The sequence below is a fragment of the Schistocerca cancellata genome, chromosome 3 (genome assembly GCF_023864275.1).
Source record: "Schistocerca cancellata isolate TAMUIC-IGC-003103 chromosome 3, iqSchCanc2.1, whole genome shotgun sequence".
Taxonomy (NCBI): domain Eukaryota; kingdom Metazoa; phylum Arthropoda; class Insecta; order Orthoptera; family Acrididae; genus Schistocerca; species Schistocerca cancellata.
The window spans coordinates 388,164,501-388,188,601 of record NC_064628.1 but is presented as its reverse complement, the minus strand read 5'-3'; the positions used below and the strand labels follow the sequence as shown (position 1 = coordinate 388,188,601).

The window sequence follows — 24,101 nt, the reverse complement described above, 5'->3', positions numbered from 1 at the left end:
CAACTGTCATTACCTATTTATAAGATATATACATTTATTGCCAGTAATGAAAACTGAGGCAAAAAGAGTACTAACCCATTATTGTAATTTACAGTGATCAATATCAGAGCCCTTGAAATAAATTTCTGTATTCGCAGAATAATCTATAACTGTCATATAACTCTCATTTTAGTAATGGTAAGTTCATAATTGTATGTGGAACACCAGTTTTTATACCAAATCTAAAAGTTGAAATAATAATAGACAATAGGAAGAGCATAAACCAAAAGCAAACATTCTTCTCTGTGCCTGTTAATGAAACAATATTTTTATTTTCTTCCATACTTGTCCAAGTTTTAATATGAAGACTGGTTTCAACCAGATCTTCCCATTATCCTAACCAGTGCAAATCTGTTTATCTCCATGTAACTATTGTATCTGAATTTACTAAAAGTATTCTCTTTGCAATGTGTACTCTTCCACACTTCTGTCCATCACCAAATTAACTATTGTTTGATGGGTGAGGATATGGTCTCTCATCTTACTACTTCTTTAAAGCAAGTTGTTTTATAAAGGTCTTTCCTCGCCAGTTTTATCAATGCCTGTTCAGTAGTTATCTGATCTACCAATCTAGTTTTTCACTTTCCTCTGTACCACCACATTTCAAAAGTTTCATTTCTCTTCTCATCCTTACTCTTTACAAGCCATATTTCACTTCCATACAAGGTTATAGTTCAGATAAATACTTTTAGAACAGATTTACTACCACTTAAATTTGTATTCAATTTTAGCATATTTGTCTATTGCAGGCAAGTTTTTCGTGCTATTGCCAGTTTACATATTACATGTACTCTTTACCTTTGCCATTGTCCATTGTTTTCCCACCCAAGTAGTAAAGCCCACCAACTACTCTCAGGGTCCTCATCTTCTCATTTAATTCCCTCAGCATCGCCTGATTTATTTCCATTACATTTCATTCCCTTTGTTGCTCTTTTCTTGGTACTCACAACCTCTTTTCAAGACACTATCCATTCCATTAAACTATTCTTCCAAGTCCTTTGCTTCTTTGAGAGAATTTCAATGTCATCAGTAAACCTCGAAGTTTTTATTTTCTTGATGAACACTAGTACCTTCTCCAAATCTGTCCTTGATTTCCTACACAGTCTGATCATATTACAGATTGAATAACATGAGAGGTGGTTTACAACACTCTCACTTCTTTCTCAACTACTGCTTCCCTTTTGTGTCCTTTGACTTACAACTGCAATCTGGTTTCTACAAAAGTTGCAAATAACATTTTGCTCCCTCTATTTTATCATGATAATTTATTCCATTCCTCATTTAAAAATGCACATAATTTCCTCAAAGACCTATGATGATAATAGCAACAGTAATTATCATCATCACAGTGCTTTTAGAAAATTATGTGCATTTATAGTGAGGAATGGAATAAATTATCATGATAAAATAGAGGGAGCAAAATGTTATTTGCAACTTTTGTAGAAACCAGACTGCAGTTGTGAGTCGAAGGACATGAAAGGGAAGCAGTAGTTGAAAAATGAGTGAGAGGGTTGTGGACTCTATCTTATGTTGTTCAGTCTGTACAACAATTACACTGTGAAGGAAATCAGAGACAGATTCGGAGAGAGTATTGGAGTTCATGGAGAAGAAATAAAAACTTTGACACTTACTGATCACATTGGAATTTAATAATAAAAATAACAATAATAATAATAAAATAACAACAATAATAATAATTGTTGTTATTTTTTTTCTTTTCTTTCTCAGACATTATGTCTGGTTAAAAATGGAAAGTGACGCGGACCTTGATCAAGCGTGACTTCCTTTTAACTGTACAGTATATGTTACATTGAATTTAGGAACTTTCGGGTAATTGAACATGTATCAATAATTACAGATTTCTGAAGTTGTATATATACATTTGGATGTAGGTGTATTGCGTTGATGTACTGGTGGATATTGTGTGGTATGACTCCTGTAGTTGATAGTATAATTGGTATGATGTCAACTTTATCCTGATGCCACATGTCTTTGACTTCCTCAGCCAGTTGGATGTATTTTTCAATTTTTTTCATCTGTATATTTGTTGTATTGGGTATGGATATTTCGATTAGTTGTGTTAATTTCTTCTTTTTATTGGTGAGTATGATGTCAGGTTTGTTATGTGGTGTTGTTTTATCTGTTATAATGGTTCTGTTCCAATATAATTTGTATGCATCATTCTCCAGTACATTTTGTGGTGCATACTTGTATGTGGGAACGTGTTGTTTTATTAGTTTATGTTGTATGGCAAGTTGTTGATGTACTATTTTTGCTACATTGTCATGTCTTCTGGGGTATTCTGTATTTGCTAGTACTGTACATCTGCTTGTGATGTGATCTACTGTTTCTATTTGTTGTTTGCAAAGTCTGCATTTATCTGTTGTGGTATTGGGATCTTTAATAATATGCTTGCTGTAATATCTGGTGTTTATTGTTTGATCCTGTATTGCAATCATGAATCCTTCCGTCTCACTGTATATATTGCCTTTTCGTAGCCATGTGTTGGATGCGTCTTGATCTGTGTGTGGCTGTGTTTGATGATACGGATGCTTGCCATGTAGTGTTTTCTTTTTCCAATTTACTTTCTTTGTATCTGTGGATGTTATGTGATCTAAAGGGTTGTAGAAGTGGTTATGAAATTGCAATGGCGTAGCTGATGTATTTATATGAGTGATTGCTGTGTGTATTTTGCTAATTTCTGCTCGTTCTATAAAGAATTTTCTTAAATTGTCTACCTGCATCCTTTTTCCCCCTAAGGTAAGTCTTTCCGCTCCCGGGATTGGAATGACTCCTTACCCTCTCCCTTAAAACCCAAATCCTTTTGTCTTTCCCTCTCCTTCCCTCTTTCCTGACGAGGCAACCGTTGGTTGCGAAAGCTAGAATTTTGTGTGTATGTTTGTGTTTGTTTGTGTCTATCGACGTGCCAGCACTTTCATTTGGTAAGTCAAATCATCTTTGTTTTTAGATATACACTCCTGGAAATTGAAATAAGAACACCGTGAATTCATTGTCCCAGGAAGGGGAAACTTTATTGACACATTCCTGGGGTCAGATACATCACATGATCACACTGACAGAACCACAGGCACATAGACACAGGCAACAGAGCATGCACAATGTCGGCACTAGTACAGTGTATATCCACCTTTCGCAGCAATGCAGGCTGCTATTCTCCCATGGAGACGATCGTAGAGATGCTGGATGTAGTCCTGTGGAACGGCTTGCCATGCCATTTCCACCTGGCGCCTCAGTTGGACCAGCGTTCGTGCTGGACGTGCAGACCGCGTGAGCGACGTTTCATCCAGTCCCAAACATGCTCAATGGGGGACAGACCCGGAGATCTTGCTGGCTAGGGTAGTTGACTTACACCTTCTCGAGCACGTTGGGTGGCACGGGATACATGCGGACGTGCATTGTCCTGTTGGAACAGCAAGTTCCCTTGCCGGTCTAGGAATGGTAGAACGATGGGTTCGATGACGGTTTGGATGTACCGTGCACTATTCAGTGTCCCCTCGACGATCACCAGTGGTGTACGGCCAGTGTAGGAGATCGCTCCCCACACCATGATGCCGGGTGTTGGCCCTGTGTGCCTCGGTCGTATGCAGTCCTGATTGTGGCGCTCACCTGCACGGCGCCAAACACGCATACGACCATCATTGGCACCAAGGCAGAAGCGACTCTGATCGCTGAAGACGACACGTCTCCATTCGTCCCTCCATTCACGCCTGTCGCGACACCACTGGAGGCGGGCTGCACGATGTTGGGGCGTGAGCGGAAGACGGCCTAACGGTGTGCGGGACCGGAGCCCAGCTTCATGGAGACGGTTGCGAATGGTCCTCGCCGATACCCCAGGAGCAACAGTGTCCCTAATTTGCTGGGAAGTGGCGGTGCGGTCCCCTATGGCACTGCGTAGGATCCTACGGTCTTGGCGTGCATCCGTGCGTCGCTGCGGTCCGGTCCCAGGTCGACGGGCACGTGCACCTTCCGCCGACCACTGGCAACAACATCGATGTACTGTGGAAACCTCACGCCCCACGTGTTGAGCAATTCGGCGGTACGTCCACCCGGCCTCCCGCATGCCCACTATACGCCCTCGCTCAAAATCCGTCAACTGCACATACGGTTCACGTCCACGCTGTCGCGGCATGCTACCAGTGTTAAAGACTGCGATGGAGCTCCGTATGCCACGGCAAACTGGCTGACACTGACGGCGGCGGTGCACAAATGCTGCGCAGCTAGCGCCATTCGACGGCCAACACCGCGGGTCCTGGTGTGTCCGCTGTGCTGTGCGTGTGATCATTGCTTGTACAGCCCTCTCGCAGTGTCCGGAGCAAGTATGGTGGGTCTGACACACCGGTGTCAATGTGTTCTTTTTTCCATTTCCAGGAGTGTATGTCCATAATATAGGTTTTTTATATTGATAAATCCCCTTCCTCCTTCCTTTCTGCTTAATGTGACTCTTTCTGTTCCTGAATGTATGTGATGTATTCTATATTTATAGCATTGTGATCGTGTAAGTGTATTGAGTGCTTCTAGGTCTGTGTTACTCCATTTCACTACTCCAAATGAGCAGATAAATATTGGTATGGCATAGGTATTTATAGCTTTTGTCTTGTTTCTTGCTGTCAGTTCTGTTTTCAGTATTTTTGTTAGTCTTTGTCTATATTTTTCTTTTAGTTCTTCTTTAATATTTGTATTATCTATTCCTATTTTTTGTCTGTATCCTAGATATTTATAGGCATCTGTTTTTTCCATTGCTTCTATGCAGTCGCTGTGGTTATCCAATATGTAATCTTCTTGTTTAGTGTGTTTTCCCTTGACTATGCTATTTTTCTTACATTTGTCTGTTCCAAAAGCCGTATTTATATCATTGCTGAATACTTCTGTTATCTTTAGTAATTGGTTGAGTTGTTGATTTGTTGCTGCCAGTAGTTTTAGATCATCCATGTATAGCAAATGTGTGATTTTGTGTTGGTATGTTCCAGTAATATTATATCCATAATTTGTATTATTTAGCATGTTGGATAGTGGCTTCAGAGCATGGAAGAACCAGAAAGGACTTAATGAGTCTCCTTGGTATATTCCACACTTAATCTGTATTGGTTGTGATGTGATATTATTTGAATTTGTTTGGATATTAAGTGTGGTTTTCCAATTTTTCATTACTATGTTTAGGAACTGTATCAATTTAGGATCTACTTTGTATATTTCCAATATTTTTAGTAACCATGAGTGGGGTACACTATCAAAAGCTTTTTGGGAATCAATGTATGTGTAGCGCAGCGACCTTTGTTAGTTTTAGCTTGATATGTCACCTCTGCGTCTATTATCAGTTGCTCTTTACATCCTCATGCTCCTTTGCAGCAGACTTTTTGTTCTTCATTTATAATTTTGTTCTGTGTTGTATGTGTCATTAATTTCTGTGTAATGACTGAAGTTAATATTTTGTATGTTGTTGGTAGGCATGTTATTGGGTGATATTTTGCTGGGTTTGCTGTGTCTGCTTGATATTTAGGTTTCAGGTAAGTTATTCCTTGTGAAAGTGTATCGGGGAATGTGTATGGGTCTGCTGTGTGTGTTTGTGTGTTTTTTTATTGTGTCTGTCTACCAGCAATTTCCCGTTTGATAAGTCACAGCATCTTTCTTTAATATGTTAAATAATTTAGTTAGATGTGAATGTGTTGAGGTGAACTTCTTTAGCCAGAAATTTGCTATTTTATCTTTTCCAGGGGCTTTCCAATTGTGTGTTGAATTAATTGCTCGGGTGACTTCATGTTGCAAAATTATCACTTCAGGCATTTGTGGTATCTTCTTGTATATGTCTGTTTCTGCTTGTATCCACCATGCATGTGTGTTATGTTGTACCGGGTTTGACCATATGTTGCTCCAGAAGTGTTCCATGTCTGCTATGTTTGGTGGATTGTCTATTTTAATGTGTGTGTTATCTATTGTCTGGTAAAATTTCTTTTAGTTGAATGTTTGGTTTTGTTTCCCTCTATTTTAACTTTTTTTGTATCTTCTAAGTCATTTGGCCAATGCTTGTAATTTATGCTTCTTTTCATCTAATTGCTCTATCGCTTCTTGTTGTGAGATTTTACCTAACCTATTTCGTTTTTTGTCTGATATTTCATTTCTTATAAATTGTGTTAGCTGTCTGATGTCTTTTCTCAGTTTTTCTATTCTGAACTGTAGCCTGTGTTGACATGGTGGTTTTGTGGGTTTCTTCTGTGTGTTGGTTGGTTCTGAGCTCTGCCTAGTGTGTATATTTAGTGTATGAGTGCTCCTATATAAACCAGTAGTTGTAACTCTTCCATAGTTGTGTTTTCATTTATTTTGTTGTGTACGATTGTGTTGATAGTTGTTATTGTTTTTTCGACTTGTGGGTTATTTGGTGGTCTATGCAAGAATGGTCTGATGTCTGTATTTGTGTCTTTGTATTCTATATATGTCAGCTGAAAATTTTCTTCTATATCTTACATGTGTGTCACTTCATGTTCTATTTGTGCTTGTTCCGGTGACTGTCTTAAGATTTCGTTTTCCTATGATTGTTTAATTGATGCGTGTTGTTCTTTGTTTGTTTGCTCTGGGATGTTTGAGTCCATTACTGTATTTTCTTCTTCTTCTGATTGCACATTATTTTGTTCCAGTATTTGTTGTACTTTTTGTTTGATGTTTTCTAATTCTGACTGGGGTATCCTGTTATTTTTTATTATTACACGGATCTGATCAGCCAGTCGTTCTGTTAAAAATTTTAATTCTGCATATCTGGTAATAAATGTTGTGTATACTTGTGATCTGTATCCAGTTGTGTTGGTTCCTAAGTTTGTTGCTTGGTAATAACAGAACATGAGTTGTCGGTTAACTTCATCTGACCATCTCATCCGCTGTCTTTGTTTTCCGTATAGAGTGGTTGCAGGAAGCATATCCTGCAAAACACCTGTATTTGGATTTAAATCATTTTCCGTGTGGCTAGCAGTGTCGTTACCATTGTGGACGGGCATAGGGTTCAAGCGTCGACCCCCAACCATGACAGCGCTTGTCTGAGGCTTCATTAGTTCTGTCCTGAACCAACTAATTGCACTAAAAGGGGGGTTAGCCCTATTAGTGGTTTGTTCTTTTCATCGCCTTTTATGGCTGGCAGAACATACCAGAGGCCTATTCTTTTCCTGGGCCTCAACGGTGTTATTATTATTATTATTATTATTATATAATGACAGGTGTACTTGACTCTCAGGGGAGTATCATGAAAAACTTAAAATGGCAGAAACTTGAAGATAGATGTCAACTACCTTGCTTTGTGAAGTTTTGAGAACCAGTGTTGAGTGAAGATTCCAGAATTATACTTCATTCCCCGGTGTGTCACTCTCATATGAACAGAGTAAATGATATTGGACTAATTACAGGTGTTTAAGCAGACATTCTTCCTGCACTGTGTTTGAGAGTGGAGTGGGAAGACCTTGTAATATGTGTTACATTAGGAAGTACCCCCTGCCATGCACTTTTCAGTAGTGATATGGGAAGTGGTGAAAGGTCACAAGCTTGAACTGAATGAGAATACAGAAAGAATGAAACTGAGTATGATCTTGTTCGTAAGAAAGTGACAACCACAGAAAACTTAAATTTAGGTGATCATCTGGGGATTTGAATCTCATTTCTCCTGAGTGTGAGTCCAGTTCCTTACACACTGTGCCATCTTGTTCAGTGAGCGGCTATTGACTAACAAATGTACAGACTATAAGCAATAAATGCATGACTCACTTATGTTTGCACACCCTCCACATCACAGCTTTCCATTCCCCTTTTGAAACAGTGTAGTGGTACAAACAAGGGTTAAAAATCTCTTTTCACAAAATGTTTCAATCCATTACTCCCTTTTTGTCAAGGATATGCTCCCTGTTACTGTGTTATATTGAAACACATTTATTTTGTAAACAACGTCTAGTCCCTAGTGTAGGAACTACAGGGGAGTCACACTGTGCCCAGGAATACGAAAAGATCCTGGAGAGTAGAAACTGAATAAGTCTCAAGAAGAAATTGAGAGAGGAACAGCATGGCTTCAGACCTGGGAGGTCAACTGTTGACCTTGTATGCACAGTGAGGCAGCCTCAGGAGCATCACTATGAATATAGTGTAGATGTGGTGATGGCCTGTCTTGATGCAGAAAAAGAAGAAAGGTCTGGGAAGCAACACAAAGAAGGGAGTGGAAAAAGAGGCAACAAGCAGAGTGGATGAGATTTACTGTGGAAGTCTGAGTTGTGTGAAAGTGGGAAATGAAAGGACAGCTTGATTCCAACAAACAAGTGGTATGAAACAGGGCAATGCATTGTCACCTTTCCTCTTCATTGTTGTCTTGGACGAGATCATGACTAAGGTGTCAAGAAAAAACTGGAGAAGACAAGATAAAAGCAATGGTGTTTGCAGATGACTTGATGATCTGTGGAGACAGGGAGGATGAGACTCAGGAACAGCTAGATGCTTGGGAAAAAACTGAGAGACAGTATGGAACGAAATGTAATGCAAACAAATGTGAAATTCAGGTTACAACTAGAAAGAAAGATTGACCAACTAGTATAATAAGGATAGGCGATGAGATTGAAGGAAGTGGGAAGTGTCAAGTACTTGGGAAGCATGATAGTGGAAAATGGAAGAAATGAGAAAGATTTCAGTGAACATAGCAAACAGGCAAAGCATTCCTGCTTAGGAGCCTGGTTTGGAACAAAGACGTCCCACAAAAAAGCAGAGAAGTAATTATTATCTTCTATACTGAAATTATCTCAGACACCTGACTATTCATTTTTAGCCACTTTCCATGAGTACAATTTAGATTTTACGTTGAACTTGCTCTGCCTCTTGTTCAATTATCATCTTCATTCAGGATATCTGATCGTGACTCCCCATGTACTGTAATAAATGACAGTTTCCTGAAGAGCTCACTGCTCTTCTTGGTTCCACTTTAAGACCAATAAACCAGTAATATTGGTATTGATGCTACCTGGATGTACACTATTCAAAATGAGACATACATATTCTTCCGCATTGAAGACACCACCTCTGAGTAAGACATCCCTGCCCCTTTTCAGTGCATTGAAATATGATTTCTTTTCCCGTTTGATACTTTTTTCCATTAACACTCATCCTGTTTGGGTTCACTTCTCTAATCTAAGAAAGCCCTTCATTCATTTATTTCTCATTTCATTCATTCACATGTCATGTTCCGCAAATTCCATCATGAAGGAGAGCCCTCATGGATGTGGAATCAGTCATATTATACATTAACAGGCAGGAACAGCCACTGTGTCCTACATCTGTAAAATCAAATTACGAATAGAGCTAATCTACTCATACCAATAGTTACAATATGTATACGATGTGTGCATGGGCTGGGCGGGGGGAGGGGGCAGCTGCTCTAGAAAGTGCACTTACCTTCCTCCTGCTGTATGCTGTTTTATATACTACCTCAAAGAGGTTTCCCTGATTTCAAAATTAAATATCTCAAAAATAAAGACTGATAGACAAGTGCAACAAAAGGTATGTTTATTGTGAAAGCTGTTAGAATTTTATACAGAAGTTTCAAAATATATATGAAGACAGTAACTGGTCTCGAAAGAAGAGAGACTGTTGATAACTGTGCACTTTTTCCCTGGAATGGTGACAAAGTATTCCAAAATTTCAAGTTAATGTTCACTAGTGATCTTTTTTCCCCATAGAAAAAGGGCCAGTAATGCCTCTGCTGCATATCACAGCCCAAAGTGTAACTTTGGGAGAATACAGTGGTTTTGCTTGCTGCAAATGGGGATTTTCCTTACCCTAAAATTGCCAGTTTTGTTTATTCTGGCTCCATTCAGGTGGAAGTGTGCATCATCTGTGAACCAGATGTAGCCAGCATCAAATCCTTTGTCAAAACCTGTGAGAACCTGCTTCACAAAAGTTAGGCCTCTGTCACAAAGTTCGTACAGGTATGGCCTGGTGACTTGGGATTTTGAATGGAAACATTAGGCTCTGTTTCAGTATTTTCTGGTTGCTGGAATGCTTCAGATCAGCCTCTGCTGCAATTCTTCTGATGGATTTTCTTGGAATTTGCTGAATAATTCTAGAAATCGTGCTAACATTTTCAGGATTAACTACAGTTTGCCTTGGGACCAGCACTTTCCATTAGATCATCAGCCACATGGCCCGTCTGCTGGAATTTGGGAAAGAGCTTGAAAATGGTTCTCGCATTGGGTTCTTTTGTAACATTACATCATGTTTGAAAATTGTGCCTTGTTGCCCTAGGACTGTGTTGTAACCTGTGGTCATTCCATTTACCAGAAAAACACATTGTTTAGTGGAATATAAGATTTCATCAACCTCTTTCTTCAGTATGCTAACCTCATGTCATGTTTCAATGATGGAACTGATCGCTCTGAGCTACTGCACAACTTTTATAAGAACTACGTATTGTCATTATAGCACCATCTATTAGCAGCTTTTTGAAATATTTTGAAACTTCTGTATAAAATTCTTACAACTTGCACAGTAAACATACAGTTCGTTGCACATGCATATTGATCTTAGTTTTTGAAGTATTTCGTTCTGAAATCAACAATATTGAGAAAAGGATAGATTGCTACCCACCATAAAGATGACCCGTTGAGTTACAGATGCGCACAACAAAAAAATCTTTTCATTGTGCTGTCTACAACTGAGCAAGTCATCTTTACAGTGAGTAGCAATCTATCCTTTTACTAATATTGTTGATATTCCAACCTGGAGTCCCCATTGTTTTAATTTTGAAATGAATGACTCCTTTGCTGGGCTCCCTGTATTTAGCGCTGATGTAACTTCATCAGTTTCACAGACCATCATTGGCTTTTTGTATGTCAGAGAAGTTAAAAACTGTTTAATATGAACACTAGTGTTAACTAGAAATTACATGCATGAGTCCAAACATTTGTTAAACTGTAGAAGGAGTGGCTAACAAAGTACTCTCTTGTTCATCAGAGCATTTCCAGTTTCCAGCCTCATTTATACCAGCAACCTGTTATAGTATTTTGCATCAGAATTCAAAACTTATTCTGAACTCTAAAGAGTACGCCTCTTCTGCAGTTCATTTACTCTGGGATAGACCACAAAAACTTTTGCAGTGCTTTCATTATTTGCTAAGATATTAGTGTGAATACAAACAAAATAATTTATTTTTATTTCACATTCAATAGGTTCTACTGTGTTTAACTTGCCAGGACATGGAACAAGTCAGTTTTTATGTTTATAATTACTTTCACAGTCATATAAGATTTAAAGTACTTTTGAATTCATTATAATATTAAATCCATTGTTTCATAACAACTCAAAACAATACAGAGAAACAGGTACAGAGTACAAGGTAAATAACAGTGTTAGTGCCCACACTATTCTAAATAATTTTTAAGTCATATATTCAAACAATGGAAAATCTGAGATGGAATAATAGTTTTTGAAAATATAATTGGTTAGATAAAAAACATCTAATAAGTGGCTGCAGGATAAAATACATACAAAGGTTATGAAAATGCACACACTTTTGGAGCCAGTTGCTTCTTCTTCTGTCTGAAGAAGGGAAAGAAAGTCGAATGAAGGAAAAGGACTGGTGAGATTTAGGAAACAGTACATTTATGGAAAGTCACCTAGAACCCTGAGCCAGGAGAGACTTACCACATGGGATGAGACCACCTCCCTTTTCCTTCAACCCCTCTGCCAGGAGGAAGAGCCACTGGCTCCAAAAGCTTGCACATTTCTGTAACTTTTATATGTGTTTCCTCCTGCCACCACTTGGAGAGTAAGTATTTTTATGTATACAATTCTATTTTCAACAATATGAAAAGGATAGATTGCTACTCAGTATATGTAGAAGGTGTCAAGTGCCAATAGGCACATTTATTTATTTATTTATTGTATGATAACACATGAAAATGCTAGATAGTTATTTACAACAAATATATACATTTCTAGACAAATATACAGTTTCAATGTTCATAATGCATTCATAGCTTTCAGTCCAAGTTTGAAATTCAGTCAGAGGGTTCTACAGATAAATTGTGAAGAAAATGTGCTGGGTACACCCAGGGAGTTTTAAATTAACTGGTGATGTTTCAAGGAAGTTTACTCCTGCCATTGACTGTTCCAAGCATCTTGCATGTTGAAACAGCTGTTCTGCAGACTGATTGCTGTGTGCCACAAAGGTCTTGAGGTTCTGGTAATGAAAATACTGAATGAATTGGTAATGCTGTGTCATTTATTCTTTTTTCCCACATTTAGTTAGTATATGTTTCATGGGTAATTTGAATGACATCTTTAATCGAAATGATGTGGAATGAGTCAATTTTCAGGATATGTATATGTGATTAGTAATAACATTAATGAACATATTATGTTTTAGTCCAACTCATGCAACTGCACATAAAAACTAGGTCTTTTTTCCGTGCTAACTACTTGTAAAGAAAAATCCGTCCATGTAATAGGAGGAGTTGCCCAGGATAAATGATTTTAGGTTAGATTTAAAACTTGCTTTGCTATCTGTCAGAGATTTATGTTACTGGGGAAATGGTCGAAACATTTTTTTGCTGCACATTGAATTACTTTCTGAGTCACTGACAGCTTCGATAATGTATACTAATAACAAATCTGTCTGTTTGAAACACACTTCTCCAAAACTACTAGACTAATTTTAATGGGTTTTTGCAGATAACTTGAGCATAACTTGGGGCACCATAAAGGCTTTATTTCATCAAAATCAGATGATAGAAAAAAAGATAATATAAATAAAAGTTTTACCCATACTAATATTATAAATGTGAAAGCAATACTCTCTGTTATTGTATAATGAAGGCTTTCATGACTGGATGACAGTGCTGCTGATAAACCTTTCAGGGTATTAGGTCATGATCTATGAACTCTTTTGTTCCTAGCATTTTGTCCAGAACTGCATTGAACATCTTCAGAGGTGCTGTTCCTCCATTGAGTCTTGCCACCTCAACGGAAGGCTACACCTCTGAAGAAATCAGTGAGTTGTAGACAAACATTAGGAACAGAAGAGTTTCGTGGACCATGATCTTATACCTTGAAAGGTTTACCAGCAGCTCAGTCTGTTGTTTTCACAACTGATCCACTGGACTGATTTTTATGAAATTTGGTGTGGAGATAGATTGAACCATGAGGAAGAACATAGGCTACTTTAGAACTTTCTAAATTGTACTACAAGATACTTATTGATTTGAAGAATATTATATGAATTAGGGAAACATATTTACTCTTTGAAAAACCTGTTCACTCTGACTTTTGACCTTTTTGTTATTTGTGAAAATGTTTGTATTGGTTGATATGTGGTACATGATATGATTCACAGTAATGAACACAATGCTTGCACAACCTTCAGTGTGTTTTATCCATGCTTACACCCTATTTGTTGTGTAATGAACACATACCTGCCCACGCCTCTCTTTATGCACTGTGTGGCAGCAATGATGCTCATGCATCATGCATTATGCATTGGGACATTTTGGGAGGGGGCAGGGCAGGGCACACATCACAAGCTATGCTTACTCGAACAAGCAAACTTGTGATAGCAGCTGATGTTACTGCATCTACAGTAGCTTACTTACCATCACTCATCATAACAAAAGTACTGGTATGTGAGCATAGTTGTGGGCAACGACTAGTGGGTAATAAAAGTGATTTTTTTCCCCTGGTGATGTAGGTATGGACATCACTGTTCATACCAAATCATGATGGATTATTTGTGACAAACTTCTTCAGAAAATATATGTGTTGTGATGGTGCATTTAAAATACCCATCTCCTTGAAGAGATACCTACATGACAACCATGGGTGCACACTACATATTATTCTTGCTGCTTGCTTTTGTGCAATCAATACATACTTTCTAGCTGATGAGGTACCCCAGAAAATTATTCCATAAGACATTATTGAGTGAAAATATGGAAGAGATATCAACAAATGGATTGATTTGTTTCAAAGACTAGCAGTTATCAAAGAGAAAAAGAAGTTGAACTAAACTTCTTGAGCAGCTCAGTAATATGCTTCTTCCAGTTCAAATTTTCACCAAAAACCAGAGCATTCTTCCCTGTCTTCTGACGGCTGTTCATGTTCTACAGAAGATCAATTGTTGGTGTGATTTTTTTTTTTTTTTTTTTTTTTTCAAAACTGAATATAGTGTGTCTTTTCAAAATTTATGGCGACTCTGTTTACAGAGAACCACTTAATAATTTATTCCAAAAACATCACTGACAATCTCTTCTGGTGGTTTTGCTCTATGGGGTTTATTATAACACTAGATTTTCTGCAAAAAGTACTAATTGTGCTTAGTGACCATTAAGTGTAGAATATAACTCACATACACTCCTGGAAATGGAAAAAAGAACACATTGACACCGGTGTGTCAGACCCACCATACTTGCTCCGGACACTGTGAGAGGGCTGTACAAGCAATGATCACACGCACGGCACAGCGGACACACCAGGAACCGCGGTGTTGGCTGTCGAATGGCGCTAGCTGCGCAGCATTTGTGCACCGCCGCCGTCAGTGTCAGCCAGTTTGCCGTGGCATACGGAGCTCCATCGCAGTCTTTAACACTGGTAGCATGCCGCGACAGCGTGGACGTGAACCATATGTGCAGTTGACGGACTTTGAGCGAGGGCGTATAGTGGGCATGCGGGAGGCCGGGTGGACTTACCGCCGAATTGCTCAACACGTGGGGCGTGAGGTCTCCACAGTACATCGATGTTGTCGCCAGTGGTCGGCGGTAGGTGCACGTGCCCGTCGACCTGGGACCGGACCACAGCGACGCACGGATGCACGCCAAGACCGTAGGATCCTACGCAGTGCCATAGGGGACCGCACCGCCACTTCCCAGCAAATTAGGGACACTGTTGCTCCTGGGGTATCGGCGAGGACCATTCGCAACCGTCTCCATGAAGCTGGGCTACGGTCCCGCGCACCGTTAGGCCGTCTTCCGCTCACGCCCCAACATCGTGCAGCCCGCCTCCAGTGGTGTCGCAACAGGCGTGAATGGAGGGACGAATGGAGACGTGTCGTCTTCAGCGATGAGAGTCGCTTCTGCCTTGGTGCCAATGATGGTCGTATGCATGTTTGGCGCCGTGCAGGTGAGCGCCACAATCAGGACTGCATACGACCGAGGCACACAGGGCCAACACCCGGCATCGTGGTGTGGGGAGCGATCTCCTACACTGGCCGTACACCACTGGTGATCGTCGAGGGGACACTGAATAGTGCACGGTACATCCAAACCGTCATCGAACCCATCGTTCTACCATTCCTAGACCGGCAAGGGAACTTGCTGTTCCAACAGGACAATGCACGTCCGCATGTATCCCGTGCCACCCAACGTGCTCTAGAAGGTGTAAGTCAACTACCCTGGCCAGCAAGATCTCCGGATCTGTCCCCCATTGAGCATGTTTGGGACTGGATGAAGCGTCGTCTCACGCGGTCTGCACATCCAGCACGAACGCTGGTCCAACTGAGGCGCCAGGTGGAAATGGCATGGCAAGCCGTTCCACAGGACTACATCCAGCATCTCTACGATTGTCTCCATGGGAGAATAGCAGCCTGCATTGCTGTGAAAGGTGGATATACACTGTACTAGTGCCGACATTGTGCATGCTCTGTTGCCTGTGTCTATGTGCCTGTGGTTCTGTCAGTGTGATCATGTGATGTATCTGACCCCAGGAATGTGTCAATAAAGTTTCCCCTTCCTGGGACAATGAATTCACGGTGTTCTTATTTCAATTTCCAGGAGTGTATATATGGAATAGAAGTTTACCAAAAATGGAACTTTGCAGGACCCTCTTTACAATTTCATCATAGCCACTACAATTTACTCTCCTTCCAACATTGTTTGACTCATTCAGCACTTTTTTTTTTCTTTTTCTAAGTGTGATTCAAACAAGTTGTATGTAAGGCCATCAGTTCCATAAAAGTTGAGTTTGTCTAACAGTGTAACAGGTAAGATATGTAAATTGATATCAACAGTTTTTTTTTACTCCATGGCGTTGTACTTACTCAATGGTTATTATGTGTTCTGCGGTGTGTAGTAGTTGCTGTGCACATACTGATTAATTAATAAAATGTTATTTCAGAAGGCTTACATGTTTATATTAAAAATTGCTCAAAAAAAGATTATGGGCCCAGGCACAGGTGTGGAAGAAAGGTTTTACGAATGTTAAAATAGAAGTCGTGTGTGGAAGTCCAGAGCCAGTTTGGAAGTTACGCATGCGCCGATCATTCACATTTTGATGATTGATCATTCTTGCATGCAGACTGCTGATTTATTTCTCTCTCACTCAAAGCTAAAAATATGAGAGAAGGAAAGTTGCTTCTCACCATATAGCAGAGATGCTCAGTCACAACAGGCACAATAAAAAGATTCACACATTCATAGTGTTCGGCCATTAAGGCCTTTGTCAGAAGTAGACACACATATACACACACACACTCACGCAAGTACAACTTGCACACGCGTCTACAGTCTCAGAGAGCTGAAACATCACTGTGAACAGCAGCACCAGTGCATGATGGGAGTGGCGACTGGGTGGTGGTAAGGAGGAGGCTGGGGCGGGGAGGGGGAGGGATAGTATGGTGGGAGTGGCGGACAGTGAAGTGGTGCAGTATAGACGGAGAGCAGGAGAGAAGGTGCGGAGGGGTTAAGTAGCAGAAAGGAGAGAAATAAAAATAAAAATAAAAGAAATTAAAAGACTGGGTGTGGCGTTGAAATGACGGATGTGTATTGCTGGAATGGGAACAAGGACAGTGCTGGATGGGTGAGGACAGTGACTAATGAAGGTTGAGGCCAGGACGGTTAGGGGAACGTAGGATTTATTGCAGGGAAAGTTCCCACCTGCGCAATTCAGAAAAGCAGTTGTTGGTGGGAAGGATCCATATGGAACACGCTGTGAAGCAGTCATTGAGATGAGGGGTATCATGTTTGGCAGCGTGTTCAGCTACAGGGTGGTCCACTTGTGTTTTGGCCACAGTTTGTCGGTGGCCATTCATGCGAACAGACAGCTTGTTGGTTGTCATGCCTACATAGAATGCAGCACAGTGGTTGCAGCTTAGCTTATAAGTCACATGACTGGTTTCACAGGTAGCCCTGCCTTTGATGGGATGGGTGATGTTAGTAACCGGACTGGAGTAGGTGGTGGTAGGAGGATGTATGGGACAGGTCTTGCATCTAAGTCTATTACACGGGTATGAGCCATGAGGTAAGGGATTGGGAGCAGGGGTTGTGTAAGGATGAACGAGTATGTTGTGTAGGTTCGGTGGACGGCAGAACACTACGGTAGGACGGGTGGGAAGGATAGTGGGTAGGACATTTCTCATTTCAGTGCAGGACGAGAGGTAATTGAAACCCTGGTGAAGAACATAATTCAGTTGCTCCAGTCCCGGATGGTAGCGAGTTATGAGGGGAATGCTCCTCTGTGGCTGAACTGTGGGACTTTGGGAGGTGGTGGGAGACTGGAAAGATGAGGCACGGGAGATTTGTTTTTGTACAAGGATGGGAGGATAATTACGGTCAGTGCAGGCTTCAGTGAGACCCTCGGTATATTTAGAGAGGGACTGCTCATCACTGCAGATGTGACGACCACAGGTGGCTAGGCTGTACGGAAGGGACTTCTTGTTATGAAATGGGTGGCAGCTGTCGAAGTGGAGGTATTGCTGGTGGTTAGTAGGTTTGATATGGACAGAGGTACTGATGTAGACATCTCTGAGGTGGAGGTCAACATCTAGGAAGGTGGTTTGTTGGGTTGAGTAGGACCAGGTGAAGCAAATGGGAGAGAAGCTGTTGAGGTTCTGGAGGAATGTGAATAAGGTGTCCTCACCTTCAATCCAGATAGCAAAGATGTCATCAATGAATCTGAACCAGATGAGGGGTTTAGCATTCTGGGTTTTTAGGAAGGATTCCTCTAGATGGCCCATGAATAGGTTAGCATAGGATGGTGCCATGCGGGTGCCCATAGCCATAGTGCGGATTTGTTTGTAGGTAATGCCTTCAAAGGAGAAGTAATTGTGGGTGAAGATATAGTTGTTCATGGAGACTAGGAAGGAGGTTCTTGGTTTGGAATCCATAGGGCGTCTGGAAAGGTAGTGTTCGATAGCAGTAACGCCATGGGCATTAGGAATGTTAGTGTACAGGGTGCTGGCATCAGCAGTGACGAGCAGGGCACCGTGTGGTAAAGGGAAAGGAACTGTGGTGAGTCGGTCGAGGAAATGGTTGGTATCTTTTATATAGGAGCATATGTTCCAGGTAATAGGTTGAAGGTGTTGGTCTATGAGAGCAGAGATTCTCTCAGTGGGGGCACAGTAATCGGCCACAATGGGGCCTCCCTGGGTGGTTGGGTTTATGGACTTTAGGAAGCATGTAGAAGGTGGGAGTGTGGGGAGTGGTAGGGGTAAGTAGAGAGATGGAATCTGGGGAGTGGTTCTGGGACAATGGGGCCTCCTGGGTGGTTGGGTTTATGGACTTTAGGAAGCATGTAGAAGGTGGGAGTGTGGGGAGTGGTAGGGGTAAGTAGAGAGATGGAATCTGGGGAGTGGTTCTGGGACAATGGGGCCTACTGGGTGGTTGGGTTTATGGACTTTAGGAAGCATGTAGAAGGTGGGAGTGTGGGGAGTGGTAGGGGTAAGTAGAGAGATGGAATCTGGGGAGTGGTTCTGGGATGGGCCTAAGGATTTGAGTAGTGACTGGAGATCCTACTGGATTGCTGAAATGGGATCACTGTGGCATGATTTGTAGGTGGAAGTATCTGACAGCTGACGGAGTCCTTCTGCCATGTAATCCTTGCAGTTCAAAACTACAGTGGTGGAGCCTTTGTCTGCAGGTAGGATTATAAGATCGGGATCAGTTTTTAGATAGTGGACTGCGGTTCTTTCTACAGAAGAAAGGTTAGTATGCATGTTGAAGGATTTGGCGAATGATTGTGAGGCAAGGTTTGAGGATAATAAATTCTGGAAAGTTAACAGGGGGTGGTTTGTAGGCAGTGGGGGTGGATCACGGTTGGATGGTGGAGTGAACTGAGTTAGGCAAGGTTCAATATTGGTCTTTAGTTGAGTCTGATTGGTCGGGTTGTTGGCGAAAAAGTGTTTGCACTGTAGGGACCGGGAGTAGGAGAGAAGGTCTTTAACTAGTCCTGCATGGTTGAATTTGGGAGTGGGGCAAAAGGTGAGGCCATTGGAAAGGACTGATATTTCTGTGGGACTAAGGCTTCTGGAGGAAAGGTTCATGACTGTGTTGCGGGTCTGTTTAGGTTTTGAGTTCTGTGTGGTGGTGGGAGGGAGTTTTGGAGGGTGGGGTAAATGTATCAGGTCTGCGAGACAGGGTTTGTCAGCTATGAAGGGGTGTGGGGGAGGTTTGGAGGTTGTTGTAGAAGTGGTGGACAGTGGTACTCCGAGGCGAGAGTAGGAAGTGAACGGGATGGAGAGGTTTCTGATGTGGCGTAGTGCATGTTGCTGAAGTTCCTGCAGGGCAAGAGTTTCAATGTGTGTTATGGATTCCAGGAATTTGGGATTAAATAGCAGGAGAATTCTGCGGATGGAGAAAAGGTACTGCAAGGAGGATTGGGCTTGGTTTTGCAGAACTATGTTGGTGAGAGCTAAGGATTGGTGGAATCTGAACAGGTGGAGGTCATTATGGAAGGAGGGGTGGCAACCAGAGATGGGTAATTTGATGGTAAGGCCATTAGGGGGGATTTCATGAGCCAAGCAACAATGCAGGAACAGTATGTGGGACTGGGATATGGCTAGGGATAAGGAAACTTTTCTGTATTGATGCAGATGAAAGGAGCAAGGATCTGTGGTGGTGCAAAAATGTGAAAAAATATGTAAGAAAGTAGAATTACGTCTGAAAAATTACGCAATTCCTGTTACATGATTCTCATGTCTTGAATTCATAATCTACAGCTGTATGGGAGAGCCTCATCTATTCCTATACTAGCCTCAGCAATGTCTGTGTGCTTATGGATGGAGGTGGAATATTACTAAGAAACAGTATCCAGTGTGTGTTTGTGGGACAAATATGCCCTGTGATGAGGTAGATTGCTTGATTGAGCTCCAGTTATTTTAGTGTACATCTGCTTAGCTAAGTGGAAGAGGAATCTTCTGCAACTGTCTATGAAAGTGTGAAAGCTGGTGATCTGAAGACCATTGTAGTAGCATATCTGAGGCAGTTCCTGCTGACTTCTGAAATATATTGTTTTGAGTTATGATTTTAGCTACCACATTCTTGAGGTAGATTTTGTATGTAGGTTTGTAGTTTGCTATTTTATGCCATAGATGGAAAGCTGATACTATGGTCTTTTGCAGATTCAGTCAGAGAGAAATATTTTCTGTGACTTATGGAGACCTTTGATTGTTCAGTTAATAGTATTCTCCTTGAAGATCCCAAATATTATGGTATCAAAACTGCTAACTGCTTTTCATTCCATTTGTCTTTTCTGATGATGCAAGTATTATAAACAAGCCTAATGGAATAACTTCCACACTTGAAAATGTAAGTAATATTTTCTAGAAAATTAATAACTGATTCTCTGCAAAAGAACTGTTGCTGAACTTAAATAAAATACAATACATGCAATTCTATACTGCACAAGGGTGACTGTATCATTAGAAATAATATGTGAGGCGTACATCACCAATTTTTCCTGAGGGCATGCAGCTTTACTGTATGGTTAACTGATGATGGCGTCCTCTTGGGTAAAATATTCCGGAGGTAAAATAGTCCCCCATTCAGATCTCCAGCCTGGGACTACTCAGGAGGGCATTGTTATCAGGAGAATGGAAAGTCAGACCCTTAATCAGGCAGGTAGGTTAGAAAATTTAAAAAGGGAAATGGATAGGTTAAAGTTAGATATAGTGGGAATTAGTGAAATTTGGTGGCAGGAGGAACAAGACTTTTGGTCAGGTGAATACAGGGTTATAAATACAAAATCAAATAGGGGTAACGCAGGAGTAGGTTTAATAATGAATAAAAAAATAGGAGTGCGGGTAAGCTACTACAAACAGCATAGTGAACACATTATTGTGGCCAAGATAGACATGAAGCCCATGCCTACTACAGTAGTACAAGTTTATATGCCAACCAGCTCTGCAGATGAAGAAGAAATTGATGAAATGTATCATGAAATAAAAAAAATTATTCAGATAGTGAAGGGAGATGAAAATTTAATAGTCATGGGTGACTGGAATTCGGTAGAAGGAAAAGGGAGAGAAGGAAACGTAGTAGGTGAATATGGATTGCGGGTAAGAAATGAAAGAGGAAGCCGCCTGGTAGAATTTTGCACAGAGCACAACATAATCATAGCTAACACATGGTTCAAGAATCATAAAAGAAGGTTGTATACATGGAAGAAGCCTGGAGATACTGACAGGTTTCAGATAGATTATATAATGGTAAGATAGAGATTTAGGAACCAGGTTTTAAACTGTAAGACATTTCCAGGGGCAGATGTGGACTCTGACCACAATCTATTGGTTATGAACTGTAGGTTAAAACTGAAGTACTGCAAAAAGGTGGGAATTTAAGGAGATGGGACCTGGTTAAACTGGAAGAACCAGAGGTTGTACAGAGTTTCAGGGATAGGATAAGGGAACAATTGACACGAAAGAAATACAGTAGAAGAAGAATGGGTAGCTTTGAGGGATGAAATAGTGAAGGCAACAGAGGATCAAGTAGGTAAAAAGATGAGGGCTAGTAGAAATCCTTGGGTAACAGAAGAAATATTGAATTTAATTGATGAAAGGAGAAAATATAAAAATGCAGTAAATGAAACAGACAGAAAGGAATACAAACATCTCAAAAATGAGATGGACAGGAAGTGCAAAATGGCTAAGCAAGGATGGCTTGAGGATAAATGTAAGGATGTAGAGGCTTATCTTGGTAGGGGTAAGATAGTTACTGCCTAAAGGAAAATTAAAGAGACCTTTGGAGAAAAGAAAACCACTTGTATGAACATCAAGAGCTCAGATGGAAACCCAGTTCTAAGCAAAGAAGGGAAAGCAGAAAGATGGAAGGAGTATATAGAGGGTCTATACAAGGGCGATGTACTTGAGGACAATATTATGGAAATGGAAGAGGATGTAGATGAAGATGAAATGGGAGATATGATACTGTGAGAAGAGTTTGACAGAGCACTGAAAGACCCGAGTCGAAACAAAGCCCCAGGAATAGACAACATTGCATTAGAACTACTGACAGCCTTGGGAGAGCCAGTCCTGACAAAACTCTACCATCTGGTGAGAAAGATGTATGAGACATGCAAAATACCCTCAGGCTTCAAGAAGAATGTAATAATTCCAATCCCAAAGAAAGCAGGTGTTGACAGATGTGAAAATTACCGAATTATCAATTTAATAAGTCAGTGCTGCAAAATACTAACAGAATTCTTTACAGACGAATGGAAAAACTAGTATAAGCCGACCTCAGGGAAGATCAGTTTGGATTCCGTAGAAATATTGGAACACGTGAGGTAATACTGACGCTACGACTTACCTTAGAAGCTAGATTAACGAAAGGCAAACCTACATTTCTAGCATTTGTAGACTTAGAGAAGGCTTTAGAAAATGTTGACTGGAATACTCTCTTTAAAATTCTGAAGGTGTCAAGGGTAAAATACAGGGAGCAAAAGGCTATTCACAATTTGTACAGGAACCAGATGGCAGTTATAAGAGTCGAGGGGCATGAAAGGGAAGCAGTGGCTGGGAAGGGAGTGAGACAGGGTTGTAGCCTCTCCTCGATGTTATTCAATCTGTATATTGAGCAAGCAGTGAAGGAAACAAAAGGAAAAATCGGAGGAGGTATTAAAATCGATGGAGAAGAAATAAAAACTTTGAGGTTCGCCGATGACATTGTAATTCTGTCAGAGACAGCAAAGGACTTGGAAGAGCAGTTGAATGGAATGGATAATGTCTTTAAAGGAGGATATAAGATGAACATCAACAAAAGCAAAATGAGGATAATGGAATGTAGTCAAATTAAGTCAGGTGAAGCTGAGGGAATTAGATTAGGAAATGAGACGCTTGAAGTAGTAAACGAGTTTTGCTATTTGGGGAGCAAAATAACTGATCATGGTCGAAGTAGAGAAGATGTAAAATGCAGACTGTTGTGGCAAGGAAAGCATTTCTGAAGAAGAGAAATTTGTTAACGTAGAGTATAGATTTGAGTCTCAGGAAGTCGTTTCTGAAAGTATTTGTATGGGGTGTGGCCATGTATGGAAGTGAAATTTGGATGATAAATAGTTTAGACAAGAAGAGAACAGAAGCTTTCGAAATGTGGTGCTACAGAAGAATGCTGAAGATTAGATGGGTAGGTCACATAACTAATGAGGAGGTATTGAATAGGATTGGGGAGAAGAGAAGTTTGTGGCACAACTTGACTAGAAGAAGGGATCGGTTGGTAGGACATGTTCTGAGGTATCAAGGGATCACCAATTTAGGATTGGAGGGCAGCGTGGAGGGTAAACATCGTAGAGGGAGACCAAGAGATGAATAAACCAAGCAGATTCAGAAGGATGTAGGTTGCAGTAGGTACTGGGAGATGAAGAAGATTGCACAGGATAGAGTAGCCTGGAGAGCTGCATCAAACTGGTCTCAGGACTTAAGACCACAACAACAACATCACCAAATGAAACAGAATATTCAAAAATCATAGATGTTTTGTTTTATGAGTGTTATCCCAAAAGTAAGGTCTCCTATTTTTTAATAAGTACTTAGACCTGTTTATTTCTACATCAGTTTACAGCTTGAACATTAAGCTATTTTTCGACAATATCACCATTTCTGTCAATGCCTTTTTGTAGACGCTGTGTCAGTTTTTGTATGCCCATGTCATACCAGCTCACCGCCATTCTGTTCAGAAAGTTATGAGCCTCTTCTTTCACCTCGTTGTCGGGGCTGAATTGCTGGGACCACAGTTAATGCAGACAGGTACTGTGAGACTCTGAAAAATCTCAAACGGGCAATTCAGAACCGGAGAAGGGGAATTTTGAGCAAGGGCTTACACATTATCCATGACAAC

At 40.8% G+C, this 24,101-nt stretch overlaps 1 protein-coding gene across 5 annotated transcripts in view; it reads left to right on the top strand.

Annotated features, from left to right (window-relative positions):
* LOC126175099 (tektin-2) overlaps positions 1-24,101 on the top strand; it is a 105,525-nt gene that overhangs the window by 10,542 nt on the left and 70,882 nt on the right. The window contains exon 1 of one of the 5 annotated variants that reach the window (XM_049921647.1): positions 5,368-5,564. The exons of 3 other annotated variants lie outside the window; for them this stretch is intronic. The gene's annotated coding sequence lies outside the window, so the exon portion shown is untranslated. Of the gene's footprint in view, positions 1-5,367; positions 5,565-20,460; positions 20,580-24,101 lie in introns of those variants that run through there. One more of the 5 variants, XM_049921652.1, reaches the window with a different exon arrangement.